Source organism: Nannospalax galili, unplaced genomic scaffold (genome assembly GCF_000622305.1).
Source record: "Nannospalax galili isolate Female #2095 unplaced genomic scaffold, S.galili_v1.0 scaffold663, whole genome shotgun sequence".
NCBI classification, from domain to species: domain Eukaryota; kingdom Metazoa; phylum Chordata; class Mammalia; order Rodentia; family Spalacidae; genus Nannospalax; species Nannospalax galili.
In genome coordinates this window covers 8,392,555-8,409,853 of record NW_008351881.1, presented here as the reverse complement: position 1 = coordinate 8,409,853, position 17,299 = coordinate 8,392,555, and the positions used below count along the sequence as shown (strand labels likewise).

General features: G+C 40.8%; 1 protein-coding gene across 3 annotated transcripts in view; it reads left to right on the top strand.

Annotated features, from left to right (window-relative positions):
• Window positions 1–17,299, top strand: part of Ttc39b (tetratricopeptide repeat domain 39B) — a 139,778-nt gene that overhangs the window by 38,852 nt on the left and 83,627 nt on the right. The window contains exon 1 of one of the 3 annotated variants that reach the window (XM_008848843.2): window positions 5,295–5,465. The exons of the other annotated variants lie outside the window; for them this stretch is intronic. The gene's annotated coding sequence lies outside the window, so the exon portion shown is untranslated. Of the gene's footprint in view, window positions 1–5,294; window positions 5,466–17,299 lie in introns of those variants that run through there. 3 annotated transcript variants of the gene reach the window in all.

Below are 17,299 nucleotides of genomic sequence, written 5' to 3'. Positions count from 1 at the left end.
GAGGTTTGTAGAAATGGCCAGTCAAAGTTAAGTGCTAAGACAAGCTGATGATATTTCAACTTCTGCCACCTTTTACCTGCCTTTCCCCTGATACTTCCACCCATTCCCCTTCGTACCTTCGAGACAAATTGTGACTGAAGACAGACTAATAAAACGTTTAAAGGCACACACTTGAGCATTTCATCTTTTGAAATGTGCCTGACCTCATCTCTGCTTGGATGTTTGGAAAGTTAATGGGTGTCTCTGTGCTCTCCCTCCCCTCTCCCCTTTTGTTTCTTCTCCTTGTAGTTGTAGAACATAGAACTCCTCAAAGGCATAGAGGCACTTGGCTTAGCAACATTTTTTTTTGTGTAATGTGTAGCTTAGTATTGTGTAATACACACACTTACAAATCTGAAAACTAAATACCACTAGCAAGTTAGAAGGACTCTGCAGGTGCCTGAAACTGAAGAGGTATTTGGGGGCTTATGTATGACTTCATTATCGTGTCAAGTAATTTCTGTTATTTTATTTTTATTGTTTAGAATGAAAGTATTTAAGACAGCAAGGGTCTTGTTATTATCTATAGACAGACTGTTCTGACTAAGAATGTTAAAGTCACACCTCTCTCTGATGGATGAGACTTTCCAGGGGTTTGCCCTGCAGGCATTTCAGCCAGAAGCTTTTGGTTCCTATTTTGGCACTTAAGAAAATGTTCTGTAAAGGTGACTTGCTTTGCTTTTGTGCACTTACAGGAGAGCGTGGGTGTATAATAACTGCATGGTAGCTACCCCATAAGAAACCGCTAATTAAAAATTGTGGCCAGCTTAAAAGAAATTATACTCAGGTGAATGTCTAGTTTATGTTGATTAAGAAATTTGGTGAATCACTGTAAGAGACTTCTTTGCTTATCTGTTTGAAGTAGCACCCGTGCTTTTTTAGTATAATTCTATTATTTATATATCTAGATGGAACCTGTGCTTTCAGTAGTACTTAATCACTAAAATAGTATATGGATGCTTTTCCTTGTAATTCCATGTGAGTAAAATTATTTCGTTAGGCTGGGTGTGGCAGCACCAAATGCCTTTAATCCCAGCACTTGGGAGGCAGAGACAGGCGGATCTCTGTGAGTTTGAGGCCAGCCTGGTCTACGTAGTGAGTTCCAGGTCAGCTGGGGCTACAGGAAGACCCTGTCTCAAAAAAGAACCCCCTCAACTTATGAAATAATTGATTTGAAAATATTCTGCAAAACTTGGCGATGTTAAACAGCTTCACATAGTACCAACCAGCATACAATATCATATTGAGAAGATTAGCCAAATGAGAGATATTTTTCCTATTTTCATGCAGAATGGCCCTAAATCTAAAATAAATTTTATAAAGCAAAAACTTCCCTTATAAATTTAACAAATGAGAAATAAGAATGTTGCTTTTGTCTTTTTCTCCATTCTGAGACCCATCGCATCAGACCAGGGACAGGAGAACGCCTGGTGTGCATGGCTGAACAGACACCCATTGAGCACATTCTCTACATGGGGCGTTAAATTAGTTTGAGGGCAGAGCTGACCAAGGCGGGTTGTGTATGGATGAAAGTTCTAGGAAGTCTCAATTTCTCATTGGCATTGCCCTCCAAACAATTCTCAGTGTCCACAATGAACTGGGGTGAAGGGTGGGAGACATAGATGTGGGATGGATGCTTTGTAATACTAAAAAAAAAAAAAGTTATGAATTCTCTTGTGTGAACATTAAGAGTAAACGAAGGGGAGTTGGTTGGGGTGGATCTGAAAAGAGTTAGGGAGAGGAGTTGGGTGAATGTGATCAAAATACAGTATATGAAATTCTCAAAGAACTAATAAAAGTGTTTAAAAAAATAAATTTTAGGGCTGGAGAGATGGCTCAGCAGTTAAGAACAGTGGCTGCTCTTGCAGAGGACCTTGGCACCCTCTTCTGACCTCCACAGCCATTGGATGCATGTGGTGCACTTACATATATTCAGGCCAAACACACATACACATAAAATAAAAATAAATCAAAAATAAATTTTTTATAAAAGTAGATGGAGACAAATAATTCATTGGGTATGGAAATATGCTTTAAACGTGGTATCAGTAAGGGAAAAAAATCACAATGGCTGTGACCATTATAGGAAACCCTTATAAGACTATTTAAAAGAAAACTGAAGGGCTGGGGAATGCCTCTCAGTGAGAGCTTGCCTAGCACATGGACGGCTGTGGGTTTGATCTCCAGGTCTCACACCCCTCACCCCACACACATGGAGAGAGCATGCAAAAAATTTTATTTTAAGTTGTCACCTCTTCCAACATTTTCAAAGGAATCTGTTTAACCTTTATCACATTCTGAGCATGTCAGATAATTTAAACTGGAGATTCTTAGAAACCTGTGATAACCAACCACTTGAGCTTATGTATGTAGCCTACCTTTTGTACTTTCTTTTTTAAAAAATATTTTATTTACTTTTTATTTTATGTGTATGAGTGTATTGCCTGCATATGTATAAATGCACTCGTGTCATGCAATGCCTGCAGAGGTCAGAAGAGGGTGTTGGATTCCTTGGAACTAAAGTTACAAATGGTTGTTGGCTGCCATGTGGGTGCTAGGAACTGAACCCAGGTCCTCTGCAAGAGCAGTCAGTGCTCTTAACCGCTGAGCCATCTCTCTAGCTGCTTTTGTAATTTCTCAATGACTACATTCTAATGGGTTAAACGTCTAAGATCTATCAGCTATCCTCTTACATATTACATTTTACTCACAAAATATACTTGGAATCTACACTTAAATTTTGTTATAGGAAAAAAAATTAGCCGAGAGATATTAACGGTGATGGAGAATGAAGATGTGAATGCACTTAGAATTTTGCAGTTGGACTGTTGCTGTCTTTTTCTCCCTGGAAGAGCCTTAGCTTTTACAAGACCAGGTCTCTGACATATTTCTGGGGTGTCTGGAGTTCTCTTTTGGTAGTATTGATCACAGTTGCTCACTTGGTGAATACCTGGCTTTCCCACTGGATAGAACTCTAGAGGGACAGCAACCATATTTGCTCTGCTCACCACCATATCCCCTGGGCTCAGCACATAGTACAGGGATAGATGAACTGTCCCTGTTGTGCTAACTCTTGTGAGTACTTTTAGAAATATAGGTGGTTAGCCAGGTGTGGTGGTACACGCCTTTAATCCCAGCACTTGGGAGGCAGAGGCAGGCAGATCTCCTGAGTTCAAGGCCAGCCTGGTCTATATAGTGAGCTTCAGGCCAGCTGAGGCTACAGGAAGACCGTCTCAAAAAGACCAAATATATATATATGATTGGGCCAGCAAGATGGCTCAGTGGGTGAAGGCACTGGCAGTCAAGCCTGACCTTGGGTTCAACCACCAAAACCACAGGGTGAAAGAACTGACTCCTGCAAGTTGTCCTCTGACCACTGAGACATGTGCTCAGTGGCATGTGTGTTCTCCCTCCCAAATAAATAAATAAATGTAAAATAGTCATGATTTTTTGAAGTGGATGTTGTATATCTCTTCCCTCCAAGGAGGGAGAAAGGAGGCTGACTAGATTCAGGAAGCTGATCGTTGAGTACAAGGCCTAGGAAGCTCAAGAAAGGAGGTTCACAAAGCCCCTCCCAAGATTGTTGGAGGGAACAGCTGCTAGATGAGGAGAGCCTCTTCAGTGGAACTGCCTGCAAGTTGGACAGAGATGACAGGGATGCAGTTTTTCTTGGCCAGCACCCATGCTGTGGTGGGCTGTTAGGTGATGCAGCTGCCTTTGAGTCACCCATTCTCTTGTAAGTAATCCCAATAAATTCATTTGTTTACCAAGATAGACTTGGTTGCAATTGTGCCTTTGACCTGTTGTCAATACCTTATCTGGGGTGAATAGACAATTGTTCACATCTCCCCAGGAAAAGTCACACTACATGAATACAATAGGAGGCAGAGGCAGGCTGATCTCTGTGACTTTGAGACCAACCTGGCCAACCACACCAGCCAGAGCTACACAGTGAGACCCAGTCTCAAAACAAACAACAAACACAACAAACAATAACAAAACAAACTAAAAATCTTGATCCTCCTGCCTCCACCTGCTGTGTACTGGGATTATAGCCATGTGCCACCACACCCAGCCAGAACTCCTTTTATAAGCAGAAAAAACAGTGGCCCAAGAAATAAGTGTCAGTTTTAGTATGTACAAGAGCTCTTATAAGAAACCAAAGTCACTTAAGGCCCAAGAGAGCTTTTAGCTATTCAAACCAAGAAAGCATAGTGGAACTTCAGAACCTTGCTCATCTTAGGATCTTAGTGGAGTTCTCTGAACCTGGTATTTGTTGTTGTTGTTGTTTTTGGTTTTGACTTCATTAAATCCACTCCAAAAAGCCAAGCTTGGTAACATATGCCTGTAAGCCTAGCACTTGGGAAGTGGAGGCAGGAGGATTCTAAGTTCCATGCCTGATTGGGCTACAGAGTAAGACTCCCTCTTAAAAATTAGAACACAAGCCAGGCAAGGTGGTGCACGCCTTTAATCCCAACACTTGGGAGGCAGAGGCAGGTGGATCTCTGTGAGTTCAAGGCCAACCTGGTCTACACAGTGAATTCCAGGCCAGTTGAGGCTACTGGGAGACCCTGTCTCAAAAAGACAACACCAACAAAAAATCAGAACACAAAGACCCAAACCAAACCAAATACAAGCCAAACCAAGGAACCCCAAGCCCAAACTCACTTGAAATATTATTTATCAAATGTTAGTTTGAAATTGACATTTCCAAAACTGTGATATGATTGTCTATAATACGTGTTTGTCACTACAGTAATTTTATTTTTTTGTACATTTAACCTGTTAGACTAAAAACTAGCAATATTGATTTTCCCTTATTTAGTGAGTCATCCTCCAGCCCCCAACTTCTTCATGTTTTAAGAAAACCTGTGGCTATAAAATTGAAGTCAAACCTAGGAATAACAACCTGTTCTTAATATTTTTCTTAAAAAAGTAATTCATTTTTTTGTAATAGATGAGGAGGAATTCCTACATTAGGTGAAAAATGATTAGAAGATGCAGTGCTTTTATAACCCAGTCCATTTGTATTTATCTTGCCTGTTTCTGTAGGATATAATTAAACAGTGATGGATTAGAACTAGGCTGCAGCGGAGACTGGGGGAGAAAAACATCTCCCAGCATCCCTTCCTGCGGAAGCTGCCACCGCAATATCTGTAGCTGCCACTTTAACTGACATATCTTAAATTCTGCCCTGCAGAGCTCTGGGATGCTGGGAGGCACCTCGGTAACTTCTTTGCCAGTGCCTAATAATTGAAAGTCTCTTTGGAGACCAGGGAATGAAGCAGAAGCTGAAGGTTTCTGTGGGTTCTTATGCTGAGGACCGACTTCTTTTTGTTGGGTTTTTAAAAAATCTGGTAGAAGAGGGAAAGACATCTTCGTAGTGGAACTGTTCATTCCTCCAAAGTCACAGCTGCTGTAAGCCTGTGAGTACGTTGGATTTATTTAGCAGCTCCAGCGGGCACGAATGCAAGGTTCTCTTTAAATCTGTGAGGATTTAAGGAAAGCTACCGACTCGGAACCTTGAGGTTTTGTTAGATGACATTGTGTTGTTAAAGGCTTCTCCAGCTTGCTAGGGCTCGCCTCAGCCTCAGCCCCGTCTTTTTCTGCCTCTTCCTGAGGGTGGTGAGTGCTGTGGTTGCAAAATTCGCTGCCCAGGCTGTGGTCTTCCCGGACGCCTTGGCTGGCCTGCCGCTGCCTTTTAAGGTGTGTGCTGTGGGGCTTCCCCGAGACCCCCGCAGCAGAACAGTGGCAGGAGGGGGTCGGCCCACGTGTGTTTTCTGTCTTTGTCTTATCTGCTGGCGTCCTCCTAGCCTTTCATTTTTTCCTATGGTCATTAAGACCTTCAAGATGAGTGAAGTGACAGTCATTCAGAAACAGTCCTGTAATTTGTCCTAGACCTTCACCTCTGCCTGGGTGGTGTCAGCTCCAGCCATCTCTGTATCAAATTGTAGCAATGTGAGCTCCAGAAACTGATCTTTACTTGATGACCTTTTTAAATCGTGCATTGGAATCAGTGCAGATTTGTGTGTGTGTGAGTGACACAGACCCCAAACTCAGAATGTATGTCCTGAGTCATCACGTCCTACTTTCCCCTTTTGAAATTTACCAGAGGCTACAGCTGTATGCTTGCTGTCGTGCATTGGAATCAGTGCAGATTTGTGTGTGTGTGAGTGACACAGACCCCCAAACTCAGAATGTGTGTCCTGAGTCATCACGTCCTACTTTCCTCTTTTGAAATTTACCAGAGGCTACAGCTGTATGCTTGCTAAATTAGTAAATGGGTTCTGAGCACTTTGCTAGGATAAGGGTTAATTTCTAATTACCCTGCAACCTCCAATCTCTTCCTAATTTGTCTTTGTTAAATCAGCACCTGATAATTCTAGTGAACCGATTCATATCAGTTGGTTACTGATCTCCTTCCTTTATCATAAAATCACATTAGGTATAATTATTTTTAAAAGTTGATATGTTCAGAAATTGGTAGTCAAAATACTTTTAAACACCAACTGGTAATAATAATCTTTATACATATAATATGTTTGACTTAGGTTGACATATTATGTGGGCTTTTTGGTGCCAGTATTTTGGTTGACTTGCTGCAGAGTAAAATGAAGAATTTTTTTAAAAAGAATTTTTTTTTTGCCACCCAGAGATCAAACATCTGCTGTTTTTATTTTTAAACATTGTGTTATACCTAAGTGCATCAACTTTGAATTTAATTAGGAAGATTGCTAAAATTAGGAAAATTCGCCTTTAGACTTGCAAAGAACATTGATTTATTCATTCAGCAAATGCTTTTACATTTGTTGCAAAGCTTTTCCCAATCTCTGTGCATATGATGATGAACAGAATATTATATTTGGTCTCGTGGAACAGATATTTTTAGTAGTTAAGGGAGGTGGTTAACTAATTACTAGATTATTTCATTACAATGTGGTTTTCCAGCTATATCGCTATTATTAGTTACCGTGTGGCCAGCTGTATACTAGGTGTAAACACTTGTAACTAATTCTACCCTGGATCTGAAGTCACAGATCCTTAGAATACTTGAACTGTGAAGAGGTGTTAATTAGTTCAACAAGCATGCAGTAGTTAAGTATAGGATTTAGAGAAGGGAAATTAGTTATTTTGTACATCCTGTGCCATCATTTTTCAGTTTTTGAGAAGGAATGAACTAGATTTTTCTTCAAGTGTTTTCTGTGCCAGGCCCAATGTTTTGGTCAGTTTCTTCTTTGTGTCTTTAAATCTGTAACAACTGTCTTGTCGCTCTGGATTTACAATGAAGAAAACAATGCTCAGGCGCTCAGACCCTTTGCCCAGGGTCCTTCAGAGTGCTGGTTTTCACAGAACTTTGGAAAGCTGGCAAACTGCTCCTTGGGCTTACTGAATTGTGGCTCCTAGCTGGAGGTGCATTGGGGGCCTTAAGCTCAGAGGTCTTCCTAACATTCTGCCCTTGCCTTTCACCTGTTAATGCCATATTGGCACATCTTTGGCTTATTTAGAAAGGACAGAACTGTGTGTGTGGACAGACTGAGCATTAGTGGTAGGTCAGTGAAGAAACAAAAGAAGTTCATCCTAGAAAAGGAATGATAATGGGAAGAGTCCGCTTTCTTGTGTTTTGTGTTTTGTGTTCAGATTGCCACCCATCAACTGCCTAGAAAAGGAATGATAATGGGAAGAGTCCGCTTTCTTGTGTTTTGTGTTCAGATTGCCACCCATCAACCGTAGCAATTCCCCGAAGAGCTGGAGTGGTTCGAGTTACCCAGCAGTATGTTAGAATCCCTGCAGATCTGAGCATTGAATACCTCAACAGAGGTATTCTAGCAGAAGAGCTCCCTTGACCTGCAGTAGTTTCTAGATGGTGACACCATTTCTTGGTGGTAACCATGACAGAGAATTTGTGGCCCCAGGGGGTCTGTACCATACTTCCTACATTAGTGTCTTTTCCACTTCCTGCTATGCTGCAAGCCTTATCTCCCCAGCTCTTCTAAGGCGACTCTGTTCACCCTGCACTTGGACAGTTCTTACTGTGTATGCTAACGGTTTTGTTCTTTCAGAGTCTCTGCTAGTACTACTCTTTTAAAGCTTGAGTCTTGACTGCTGTTTCCATTCTTCCGCTGCACCTACATATGTGTTCAATATGTCCTCACTGAAGACACTACAAACATGCTGGATAGAGCAGGCCTGTGGGTATTGCAGACCCCTCTTTAGATGAACATCAGAACACTGACCCAAATGTCTTGTGGCCTTGGTGTCTCAAATCAGGTGAGAAGTGACTGAATGCTGTTCTAGGACAGAGTTGGGTGCTTACCGTGTGCATTTGCTGTGAATTTTATGCATGGTTTCCTTTTTATTTTGATAGTTCATTAGTCCACAGGTGTGGAAAATCTTTAGTGACCATTCAAGTGGCATGAATGGATTTCTTCAGAGATCGTTTTAGATTACTGGCTTATAGAATACTTTCTTTGAAAACTTTGCAGGTGACTGCATTTTAGAAAGAAGAGAACATGGGACTGAGTCTTGAATTTCTCCTGTGGTTTGGGGCTGTGTCATCATCTTCTGAGACAGTGAGTTAGGGTGGCATTTGAGTCTCTCAATTAGCCAACAACCCAGGACCTAATATAACATAGTTACTTGCCGCCTTACCTCCTTAATAACTTAGTTTTTTGTTTATTTTTTTAAAGCTGTAGCATCCCAATATGGCAAAACCGTTGTTTGGTAGCTTTATATCAGACCAAATCAGTGCAGCACATCAACTGTGAGACTCTGAAAGAGCGAAGGAAGATGAAACTCTGGGCCTTAGTTTCTCGAGTATTTCTGCTCTTTTTCTTTCCCGCTAACAGCACCCATTAAGTGTCTGTGGACTAGCACATTCCTGTGTTAACTGCCTAAGCTGCTCACCACACCTGAAAAAGCAGGCCGATGCTCCTCAGAGAGGAGGGACATATGCTAGTCTGAGAAAAATGGCTTTTGGGCGACCTTTGTTTTTTTTCTCTCCCTCATGGACCATGGATCATGAAATGAATGAAAGGAAATGAAAGGACACCTTGGCTTTGCAATTGTTTTTTAAAGACATCTTGCTAGTCTTTGTTTCAAGTTGTGAGGATTTAAAAGAAATGGTGAACAGCTCTTCTCATTCAGTGCAAAGCTGAAAACCCTCATTTGCTTTGTGTCCTGAAATTACCTGCCCCTGTGCTGGGAGGTGCATGATGGAACTGGCAAAACACTGCTTTTAGCAGCTCTGCTCAGGACTGCTGGGACCATTAGGGAGAACTGCCGAGTATCAGGAATGCCCTGGTCTGTGTAATGGGAAGCTCTTGGCTCTCCTCACCTAAGTGGTCTAATAACATCACCACCACTTACAATCTCTTACCTTTATGTGATGGCTCAGTTTAAAAAGCGATTTTACAAAATGGAATGCATCTCATTGTGGGAACATCCCTGAGGTAGGCTGGGCTGGGACTGTTCTTGCCTCTGCTTTTGCTAACACAGACTGTTTTCAGTTCTTTTTATTGCTGCATTAAAAACACTGACCAAAACCAACTTGGGGAGGAAAGTGTTTATTTTACCTTACATATCCCAGGTCCCAGTTCATCCCTAAGGGAAGTCAGGGTAGGAACTTGGGGCTGGAACCTAGAGGCAGGAGCTGAAGCACAGACCATGGAGGAACATTGCTTACTGGCTTGTTCCCCTGGCCAGTGCTCAGCCTGCTTTCTTATACAACACAGGACCACCAGCCCAGGGGTAGCACTGCACACAGTGGACTGGGTACTCCCACATCACTCAACAATAAAAAAATGTCCCTCAGACATGGCCACAGCCATTCTAAGGGAGGCAATTCTTCAGTGAGGTTTCCTCTACCCAGGAATGTCAAGTTGACAACTGCAGCTAACCAGCACGTGGACACTGAGGCCCACAGAGGAAGAGGGGCAGCCCAAGTCAAAACGTCTACCTGGGGTAGCAATCCAGAATTTTGCCTTGTGCCCCAGCAAGTATTCTTCCCCGTCTCTCCAGTGTTCAGGTTACGTCAGAGATGAAGTAAATTTGCTGTTACAAGAGAAAGAGTCCTCCAGTGGAGAAGAGATTTTCTTTTCTTCTTCTGGTTTTGCTTTTCACTTAAAGAGATCAGCAGTGGGAACCAGCAAAATGAAGTCGGGTCTACGCACATCTCTGGCCAGTCCAACCCCATTGCCGTGTGCTTTCACTAACATGAAGGACTTTGATTTGTTTGTCTAAGGAAGGACATTGGAAGGATGTTGCTGGTGCTTAGTTTGCTGTTCTTGGAAATGCTGGCTGTAGGCTAGGAAAGCGGCATTCCTGGGGGAAGAGTTTCTTTTCAGAAGAGTGGCAGTCCTTTTCACCCTTCTCTTTGTGAGGTCTGCACTGGTTTATATTGTACGTGAAAATGAACTTTTATTCAAGTGTTCTTGTTTTGCTTTGGAATTCATATCCCCACCAGGAACAGGAAACAAGCCGACACTAAGTTGTCAATTGAGATGACATCACTTTCAGATTTCAGAGTCTCTTTTGGAAGGACCTGGTTTGGAAGGTGAGGGAGGATCACTGCCAACTCAAGTGAAAACTTAGAGCCTGCATCAGGCTTACATCTCTCTTTCTTCCTTCTGAGGGGTGGCTAGGTGCGGCAGGAAGTGGTGTGAGGAGGGAGCTCCTGTCTGGAAAGTACTTTCTGATCAGGCCCAATGTGGGCCTTTTCACTGGCGTCTTGCCCTGCTCTCTGTGTGGCTGTGGGGAGTCATGGGGGCTTGTGGGGCTTGTGGATGGGTGTGTCCTTGAGCCTTAGTGCTTGACATTCTCCCTAGGTGTTGATTGGTCCACAGGAACCCCAGATTCTGTGGCTATTCCCACTGACTCCTGTTTTTGCATTTTGCCACTAAGCTAGCCTGGAAAAAGAACGTATTATGTGGTAATTTCAGACATAAAGGGAAGAAAAAGGTATAGTAATCAAATAGCTAATGAATACCCTTAAATTAGTTTTGATATTTTGTTACATTTTTATTATTTCTTTTATGAACTGGGCATGGTGGCAGCTCATAAAATGTACTCCCAGCATTTGGGAGGTTGAGGCAGGAGGATTTCCATTTTGAAGCCAACCTGTACTACATGAGACTCTGTTAAAAACAAATAGCGTTGCAATCTTGATTACATTAGACTGTTAAAAAAAGATATGATTCTATATTTTTTCTGAGTCATTTGAGAGTAGGGTATTCTAGAAGGTAAATAGGAATCTTTCAAGTGAACAAAATCTTTTAGATCCCTCTGTTTCCTCAGCTTTCTGGCTGTGCCTTTCTCCCAAGTTAAAAACTTTATGTCCTTGAGAATGAGTCTTGAGTGCTTTCTCTCCCTGACTGTTGGGTTTCGGTTGCATCTCCCATTGTTGGCCTTAACATGGTATGTCTGGGTCGTCGGGTAGACCACAGGCGGCTGGTCTGCCCATTCCCAGCTCTTTCCCAGCTTCATAGTCTTCTGAAAGTGATTCACCGTGTTTTCTCTAGTTTAATCCTAGGTTCTAATAACTCTCCAGTTGTTCCCCTGTTCTTGTACCCCGTCAGCGTAATGTTAGTGGAAGATTCACCTTTGCAGAGATCAGGCTAGGTGCTATGACACAGTCCTTCAAGATGCTTGTACTAAGAGGGAGAGGCAGTTATTTAGAACGCATTTCACTCTGCTCACCCTAGGTGCTGTGATTCTAGTAATACCACTTCAGTTGTGTCAGTTAGCATGCTATTGTGTTCGTCAGTTCACTTTTAAACGGCCCATAGCTTTTTGCTACCATATTGCTGAGTCACATTTATCTTTTTAAAAGTAAAATTATTTTATTTATTACTCTCATATGTGTGCAGAATGTGTGCGTGGGAACGCTAGCACTCGGTGCCATGGCGTGTGTGTGTGTGTGTGTGAAGCTCATAGAACAACTTTCAGGACTCATTTCTCTCCTTCCACCTGTATATGAGTTCTAGGGATTGAACTCAGTTGTCAGAGTTGTGTGGCAAGTGCTCTTACCTGCTGAGCCATCTTGATGGAACCTAGGTCACCTCCCCTTTTCCCAGTTTTTATTCACTTGGATTTTGATTTGTTTTATTTGTGTGTTTTCAGACAGTGTCTGCCTATGAGTCTGAGCTTACCTCAAAGGGATCCTCATGCCCCAGCCTACTGAGTACTGGGATTATAAGCATGCTTTACACACCTGTCCTCTGTTGGAAGTTTTTATTTTAGAGTCAGGAATTTATTGATTTTTCTCACTTTGGTATTATGTTTAAAAGCAGAGGATGATTTTATGTCTTAACACCTAATACAGTACTTGGAATACTTGAATTTTGGTTTATTAAATATAACTCATTTGTAGCATTGCCATTTTAGACTATAGGCCATTCCCAGCTCTTTCCCAGCTTCATAGTCTTCTGAAAGTGATTTACCTTGTTTTCTCTAGTTTAATCCTAGGTTCTAATAGAAGTATAAATCTGAACAGAGTGAAGGGAAGTACCTTTTGACCAAAGCTATTTGGTCACAAGTTCACCCATAGTGGTTGCCACTTACCTGCACGTTCATGCTCTGTGCTTGTTCAGTTACCTGTGTTCATAAAATACTACCATTTGAGATTTTTATCTCTCTCTCTCTCTCTCTCTCTCTCTCTCTCTCTCTCTCTCTCTGTAGGTAACTTTTAGTGTGGTGTGTTGTCTAATAATTTCTATTTTATTAATTATTGTTTATCTTTTGTTGTGCCTAATTTATGAATTGAACTTTATCATAGGTATAAGGGCATAGGAAACACATTGTATATAAGGTTCAGTACTCTGTGTGGTTTCAGTCAACAACTGGGGGTGTTGGAGTGTCCCCCATGTTCCCCATGGATAAGGAGGGCTGGTCTGTATGGACCTGTCATTTCCCTTCCTTCATGTAGGATCAAGGGATACTTAACCTTGGGTAACATTCACACAGGCTAAAGGTACTATGTTTTTTTGATCTCCAAAGATGGGAGATGACATTGGTTTCAAAGAACTCTTGATAGTGCATCACTTAGTGTCTTGTGAGGGCCAGTTCCTTCAGAAACAAATAAATCATAGTTCACCTGGGCCTGGTGGCTCAGGCCTGTAATCACAGCTGCTTGGGAGGTTGAGTCAGGAAGACCGCAAGTTCAAGGGCTGACTGCCAGCATAGTGAAACTTGTCTTGGAATAAAAAGTAAAAAGAAGGCTAGGGATACAGCAGTGTGGTAGAGTGCTTACCTAGCTAGCTCAATTCCCAGCACCACAGATAGAACAGAAGAAAATAAAATAGGAATAAACTATAATTCATTTTCAACAAAGGGAGGTATAGTTTAAAAAAAAACAGGTTGAAATGATAAATACACATATAAATAGATTTGAAAATAGTTCAGGAACATACTAATGGCACTGTTTTAGCCTGACTCTTAAACTAGCATCGAAATAGGTTATAATGGAGGAAAGAGAAAGGGTAAAATCAGGAACTCACATTCAGGAGCTTTTCCAATGCAGTGAAAATTTGAAAGATTTTGGAAAGGTCTAAAGTAAGAGTGGAACAGCATTAGGTGGAGTGGTACGTTTTGACCTGACACGGAAAGGGCTGAAAATAACAAACTGCGCAGCTCTTGCCCATTTTGAGCTGTGTGATATGCAAGGGATGTTTAGAGGGTACTTTCTCAAATTAATGTTTGAATGTTCATTTGGTAATTCAATAAGTAATGAACTTATCAAGACAATAACAATTATTTTTGTTTATTATTATTAAAACAATGCATGATCATTTTTGAAAATTTGGAAGAGATAAGTACAAAGAATGGAAACCCACCCACGCCCTAGACATAAGTTAATATTTACAGTTTTGATTTAGAAAGCTTTTATAATGGGTTTTAGGGGAAGATTATCTTGTTGGTCAATTCAGTCTCATATTTAATATTTTCTTATTTAGGATATAACAATTATATCCTTATTGCCCTGAGGCCTTTTCAGCTCTTTAGTTTTTATTTCTTGGAGAGGATCAGGGTAGGAATGAGGATAAAAGGTTGGACTGATATTCTTTAGATTCTGATAGTACTGGTGATAGGCCAGGTAAAGTGACATTAAGGTTCCCTCCCCTCCCCTCCTTTCCTCTCCCCTCCTCCTCCCCTTCCTTTTTCTTTCTGTTCTTTATTCTTTTTTAACTTTTAAGAGTACTTATTATTATTTATGTGTATGCATGTGTATCTGTGTGGGGGTATGCTATGTGTGTGGGTACCCGCAGAGGCCAGAAGAGAAATGTCAGATTCCCTGGAGCAAGAGTTAGAAGTAGTTATAAGCTGCCTGAGGTGGGTGCTGGGAACTGAACTTGGGTCCCCTGGAAGAGCAGCAAGTGCTCTTAACTGATGAGGCATCTCTCCAGCCCCTTTTTGATTAAAACAAAATAAACCATTTTATTTATTAATTATTTATTTATTTCCATTATGTGGGTTTAGGGTACAAACTCAGGTTTTTAAGTTGAGGGCAAATATCTTTACCCACTGAACCATCTTTTATTTTTGAATTTTTTTAATATGTTGTTTATTATTTTATGTGTATGTGGGTATTGCTTGCATATATGTAAGTGCACCCATATCATGCAGTGCCTGCAAAGGTTAGAAGACGGTGTTGGATTCCCCTGGAACTGAGTTAAGAATGGTTAGTTGTCATGTGGGTGCTGGGAATTGAACTTGGGTCCTCTGCAAGAGCAACCAGTGCTCTTAACCACTGAGCCATCTCTCTAGCCCTGAACCATCTCTTTAAAAATATTTGATTATTTTAGTGTGTGTGAGTGTATCGCCTACGTATATGTTATTGTACCCATTTCATGCAATACCCTTGGAGATCAGAAGAGAACATCAGATTCTTCTGAAACTAGAGTTAAAGATGGTTGTTAGTCACTATATGGGTGCTGGGAATCGGTCCCAGGTCCTCTGCTAGTCCCTCGCTGAACCATCTTGCCAATCCTCTTTTTTACTTTTTTTTGAGACATAGTCTCTGTGACTCAGGCTGGCCTTGAACTTAGCTATGTAGCTGAGGTTGTCCTTGAACTCTTGATTTTCTTGTCCCTACTTTCCAAGCGCTACAATTATGGGCTGGTGCCGCCATGCTTGGCTTTGTCTTACTTTCCCATCTTTACCTGCTGCAACTCTTCCTTCCCTGATCACTGGCCAGGAGCCTGAAGATTGTATCCATTGAGCAGAACTTGGAGCTGGTGAGCAGTTTTCACTGTTCATATGATCAGTAATATTAAGCAGTGGAACTGTGTTTTATACCTCCAGAGGATGTTGTGGGAATCAGAATGTGGCCTGTATGGATGGTGCCTCCCAGAGCACATCAGGTGGCCTTTATATACATTTCTTTTCTTTCCTATGGAGAAATTTAAACTCTAATGAAAAAGATTGAAGAATATTAAATATATTTGTGTTAATTTTTGAAATTTTTACTTAGTTTTCTTTTTAAAATACTCTAGCCTTTATCTCATTTCTCAGAAATGTAGCCTATTGCATTGGATTTCGGAAGAAGTTAAATTTGAATTGATTCTGCTAATTATAATTTGATTAAGAGAAAAAGCATAAACAAAGATAGCTGTGACTTCTTTAGAAATTAGTTCTACTTAGTGGTTAAAAATTAGAACAGTAATCAAATCAGTAATAAAAAGACAAACCAATTAGAAACGTAAAAAGAATCTGAATAGATAGTTCCCTAAGAAGTACAAATGGCCAATAAGTGCCTTGAATGATTCTTCATGTCATCAATCATTAGGCAAATGCAAGTCAAAGCCACAGGGCTGGAGAGATGGTTCCATCTATAAAGTGCTTGCTGCATAAGCACAAGGACCTGAGTTTGTATCCCCAGCACCCACATAAAAAGCTGGTTGTGGTTAGTAGACACCTGTGACCCCAGCACTGGGGAGGTGGAGACAGGTGGATCCCTAGGGCTTGCAGGCCAGCCAGTCTAGCTGATTTGGGAGCCCGAGGTTCTTGTCTCAAAGGATAAGTTAGAGTGACTGAAGAGTCTAACCAACATTGACCTCTGGCCTCCGCATGCCACACACATACATGAATACACATATACCATAAACCCAACCTGCATTGTATTGTTACCAGACTCCCTAAGATGATTAACAGATATTTGTCAAATTGTGAAGAAATTTCTCATGAACATTACTGTTTAGGTTGTAAAATCACGGAGCCGCTTTGGAAAACATCAAATGTAGAGCCATCTATCACCTAGCCGTTCTGTTATGTCGCACAGAAGCTTGTACATGAATATTCATAGCAGCACTATTCACGATATATAAAAAGTGGAACAATCCATATGTTCTGAACAAATGGGAAGAAAGCTGAATTTGGTATAGCTCAGCAATGGTGTATTATTTAACATCAGAGAGAAAGAAATAAAAAAATGCACAGTATTTCAGAATCTTTAAAACCTGTAAAGTGAAAAAAGCCAGGCATCAAAGACTACATGTTGTGTTATTGCACGGATAGGTGTCCAGACAAACCAAATCTACAGATGGAGAAAGATGAGTGTTTGCATAGAGCCAGAGATTATGGGGGAAACGGAGACTGGTGGATAGATACATTTGGGTGAAGGAGTACTGTAGATTAGATTGTGCTGCTGGTTGGATACCCCTCTGAATGTATTAAAACCATAGACCATATACTTTAAAAAAGTTATTTATTTAATAACCACATACTTAGACGAAGCATTTCATTACAACAGCATTGACATATTCAATAACAATTTCAAGAGCTAAGATGTATCTCTTTCCAAATTGGCTGTAATTTTTTAGGTTTACAGTTGAATTAATACAGTTATACAATATTGTACTCAGTATAAACCCTATAAGACATAAAATTAAATGAGGTTTTAATCTTTAAAAAAAGATTTCCATTTCATTATTAAAACAGAATTTCATGCAGAAAACTTCATATTAATGCAATTGACATTAAGATGTTTGCGGATGTGTTTCTAATCTTTATATATCAGATTATTACTAGGCACAATTGGTTACTTTCTGAGTTTCTTGGCATCTGAGCATGGATATAAAGTCATCAGGTAGGTTTCAATGGTAATGTTTTTCACATCTACTAATTATTAAGGAGCAAATTTTTATGCTTTGAAGAATTATTTTTTTTTTTATTTATTTATATACCCACTTTCCAGGTAGCACCCTCCCATAGCCTTCCCCCCCCACTCAACTAGAGTCCTTATACTCTGATATCCCTGCTACTGTCT